General features: G+C 35.5%; 1 pseudogene; it reads left to right on the forward strand.

Annotated features, from left to right (window-relative positions):
* Positions 1 to 304: 304 nt before the first annotated feature.
* On the forward strand, positions 305 to 3,122 carry LOC131165905 ((+)-neomenthol dehydrogenase-like; annotated as a pseudogene).
* The last annotated feature ends 1,611 nt before the right edge of the window (positions 3,123 to 4,733 follow it).

Raw genomic sequence — 4,733 nt, forward strand, 5'->3', positions numbered from 1 at the left:
TTAATTTACTTTTTTTATTTTTTATGTTAATTTTTTAAAAAGTTATATAAATATTAATTTATTTTTTAATCAGAAAATCTCGCAGGATCAAGTTGCGAGATTTGTTTAAATCGGACCAAGATATGAAATTTAAATGAATAAAGAAATCAGGTTTTGACTAAATCTCCTAACTTACCAAGCTTTACATAAACCCTAGATTGGGAAAATTATTCCCTAGTATTATTTTATATTTTATTATAAAATAATAATAAAATCGGAAAAGCTCTAATTTGCTTCCACTGGAAAGTCAACAAATACATGGGCCTCACAAAAGGGGCACCCTACACAAATTCCAAACATCTCTGCCAGATACCAGGCGCAGAACACCAGTCATGGCAGAAGCACGCACCTTGCCTCCATCAAACAGGTACTCTGTTCTCCACGGCCTTTCTGCACCGTAAATCTTAACTCCAACTGTTTTAATTAACATCTCCACTGCTCGCTCTCTCTCTCACTCTCTCTCTCTCCAGGTATTCAGTTGTAACAGGAGCAAATAAGGGGATTGGGTTGGAGATATGTAGGCAGTTGGCTTCTAATGGGGTGACCGTGGTGGTAACAGCCAGAGATGAGAAGAGAGGCCTTGAAGCTGTTGAAGAACTCAAGAAATCTGGTCTATCTGATCTTGTGGTTTTTCATCAGCTCGATGTGACTGATCCAGCTAGCATTGCTTCACTCGCAGACTTCATCAAAAACAGATTTGGAAGGCTTGACATCTTGGTATTGATTTGAAATCACTTGGGATTTCTGGTTTGATGATGATTTTCTAAATATTTGAATCATGTAGATCATACCCAACTGCCCTTTGTCCTTTAAAATCCAGATATAAAGAGAAAGATCCAAACCTGGAATTCTGAGTTGTTCTGCCTCATATTATTACTATGGAACTCGTTTAGGAAGTTCTAGTTCAAAAATGATTTTTGTTTATCTTGAACATTATTCAAGTGTGTGCGTGCGTGCATTCGTCCAATTAAAAAAAATCTTGAGTTCTAGTTTCATGTGATACTTTCAGCTGCCCAATAACTTGGATTTAGGTCATCGCCCAATCCAAATATAGCGTATGCTTCCTATATAAGAATATAATGATCTTTGCGGGGTACAACCTGTGTTGTGTTATTGTGTACTATATAATTGGCAACTTGGCAAGTCAACAAAGAAATGAATATGGTTCTCTTGGCTGTAGGATTACTTACGTTTGACAAATTTATGCGTAAGCCCTGGAAGGTTCACATGGTTTTTAGGGATTGCTTAGTGCTTTGTAATGTATTTTTATTTATCTACTACATTAATCATGAATTTTGTTTGCAATTATGCTATCCTTCCTTGTTCCCTGCTGCACTCTTTTATCCTGTCTTACTTCCATTGCTTTCTTTTTTGGGAATAAAATTCAAAAAATTGGAAATCTGAGCAGGTGAACAATGCCGGGATTACTGGAGCCATAGTAGAAGATGTTGATGCCTTTAAAGCTTCGGTTAGTAGGGTATGTATTTTATTTTTTTATAAATATATCTCAATACTTATTACTTAAGATATGTTCATAGTGGAAAGCAACTTCAAGGAAAAGCAATTTCTAGTGGCTAGACTTTAGTTTGCACTTCGCTTGGAAATTGTTGTTCAACTTGATTTTATCAGAAGGCATTGAAATCTGAAATGGCAAGATGCCAAATTAGGGGGCTTTTGTTTGTTGTGGCAGTGGACCAACAGTATATCAATCTGGTTTGGTTACATTCGGTTAACCGAATTAACTGAAAATATCGTCAGCCTGGGAATGGTCGGTTATTAACTTATTCGTAGTAATTGTTCAGTTTTGGAAATCTGTTAATTGAATTTTTTCGATTAATTCGGTTAATTAACTGAACTTGTTTAATGCTCACCCTAGTATATAATAGCTAGCAAGATTATGAGTTTACTTTTGCTGATGCAGCCAGATGGAGTGAATTGGAACAATATAGTGAAACAGACTTACGAATCTGCAGAACCGTGCCTGAAAACAAATTATTATGGTGCCAAAAGAATGATTGACGCTCTTATTCCCCTCCTCCAATTATCCGATTCTGCAAGGATTGTAAACGTGTCCTCCTCCATGGGGCAATTGAAGGTATAAAAGCTATTGACTTGTATGAGATAAGAGTTTGTACATAGGCTGCATGTTTTCCTGGAAATTATATCCCTAAAAACTTTCCCTACTTTCATTTGTTTTATTTATTTATGATCCTGTTTCTATGCAAAATTGCAAATTGTTGAGATTTTTCCCTTCAATCAGCATTAGCCCTAGCCAGCGTCAATACTGGTGAAGAGATTTTGTGAACTATTTCTTCCCAGCTTTACTTTCCTGTAGATCTGGAATCCTTATTTCACAATTATATTGAGATTGTTTTTATGGATTCATTGGAAAGGCTCAGCCCTTCTACAATCATGTTGTTTCAGAATATGTCAAATGAGTGGGCGAGAGGAATACTAAGTGATGCTGAAGGCCTCACAGAAGAGAGAGTTGATGAGGTGTTGAACGGTTTTCTAAAGGATGCTAAGGATGGTTTGCTGGAAAGCAAAAGCTGGTCTTTTATGCCTGCCTATAGAGTCTCAAAAGCAGCCCTGAATGCCTATACAAGGATTCTGGCGAAGAAGTACCCAAATTTCTGCATCAATTGTGTCTGTCCCGGCTTTGTCAAAACAGACATTAACTTCAACACCGGCAGATTTACTGCCGAGGATGGGGCTGAAAGTGCTGTGAGGCTAGCGCTGCTGCCTGATGGTGGGCCTTCTGGACTTTCTTTTTTCGGAAGGAAGCAGCATCCTTTGATTGAAAATGATCCATCTAAATATTTTGACGGGCTAAACAATAAGTATGCCATCTTCTAAACAATTCCCTGTTATAGTTTGCTTATGCGAACTGTTTACGCTAGTGGATTATTAGTGAAAACCGATAAAATGGGTACTTTTTTTGGTATCAGAATTGTTTGTCACCAAATATGTGAGGTCTGTGAGTTGTATGATCCAAATAATGCTCACGTCTCGCACAATCATGCATGCACAACAGAAGAGACTGAACAAATGGCTTATGAAAAGCATGAACTTGGGTTATTTTACCAGCTTCTTCTATCTTATTCTGGTCGAATTAGATCGCAGGATAATGGTAGGTTAATCTTTGCAGCAGGCTTGGTTGATCTTGTGTGTATGTTGTCAAAAAACAGGACCGCCATTTTAAGCTGAGAAGAGGCTGTGCTTGCTATATGTTTGTGGATGTTATGGGGTGGAAGTGCATTTTGTCAGTTCTATTAAAAACATTTGTCATAGAGTAATCAATTTCTTGAATCATTGCTTCTGGAACTCTTAAATATTTTTTCCCTATCAAAATTGGTACTCTTTCTTGGTAAAAAAATTTATGTAGACTAATTTGTGTATGTGCATTCTATATGCAATAAAATCAAGAAGATAATGTGTAAATAAACGTGATTAAAATTGAGTATGCAGGTCACTTTGTGAGTCCCAAGATAAACTGTTGTTTTAAAGATGATATTGTCTTGCCTTTCTGTGTGGATGATACTGCAGGTCATTTTCAAGATAAATTCATATTTGTTTGGAATAGTCTGAGTCCATCAGTGCATCAATAGGAAGAGGGGTTGAACAGTCAAGATCGATGTCTAAATATATATGTAATAATATGTTCATGAATATTTTATTTATAAACAAACTAGTGCCTCTTTAGAGAGGCATGGAGAAATAGTTTTAGCCCTTCCCAAATTGTTCAATCATCACCGCTTAATAAAAATATTTAAGTTTTTATTTTAAGAAAAGGTTGAGTTAAAAAACTTTGAATTTTTTTATTTTAATGTTATTTTAATAAAAATGATTTAAAAACAATTCAGATTGAACTCTTTTTTCCAAATTGACGTGTCCTAAAAAATGTTGGTCCATGAACCAGCATTTTTTAATCTGAACGAGCCCCCCATCGGTTCTTTTATTATTGGTTTTTCAAAATATTTTGGTTCTTGTTTTAATAATGAAGTCAAATTGAGAGCAGTGATGGAAGGAATAAAAAATTGCAAACAATTGGGCCATACTAGTAATGACATTGAATGTGATTCGAATATTATAGTAAATTGGATAAAATCTAGTAAATGCTCTTTATGGTATTTGTAGATTTTTGGGAGCAGTTTATTGGTTTATTGGAGGGAGTAGACTTTTCTATAAATCATTTGTATAGAGAAGGGAATAAAGTGGCAGATGCTTTAACTCGACAAAGTGCCATGGGGAGGAATAATTTGTTTACAAATGGTAATCAATTTCCTAGAGTTATCAAATGTTTGTATAGTTTGAATAAGATAAGTACGACTTATATGAGGTATGTTTAGTTGATTTCCTTTTGATTTTGGTATATATTTGTTTTCTTCTTTTGTTTGGTTTGATGCATGTGGTGTTTTATTGGTTATAATGTAAGCCCCAAATGTTCTTTTGTTTCCACGGTATTCTTCCACCATAAGTGAGGGTTATTAATAAACTTATGACAGGGCTGCTAAGTGGGTGGCTTTCGGCTCTTTCCAAAAAAAAAAAAGAATTAGCATTTTTTGCGTGTCCCATGCACGCACGTGGCCCTTTAAGAAATTAGAAAAGAGTAAACATGAAGATCAATTTAGGGCAATAATGCCCAGTATTTCAATATGTTTCTCATGGTTACACACCAAACGTTTATATGGGCT

Source organism: Malania oleifera, chromosome 10 (genome assembly GCF_029873635.1).
Source record: "Malania oleifera isolate guangnan ecotype guangnan chromosome 10, ASM2987363v1, whole genome shotgun sequence".
In the NCBI taxonomy this organism is placed as follows: domain Eukaryota; kingdom Viridiplantae; phylum Streptophyta; class Magnoliopsida; order Santalales; family Ximeniaceae; genus Malania; species Malania oleifera.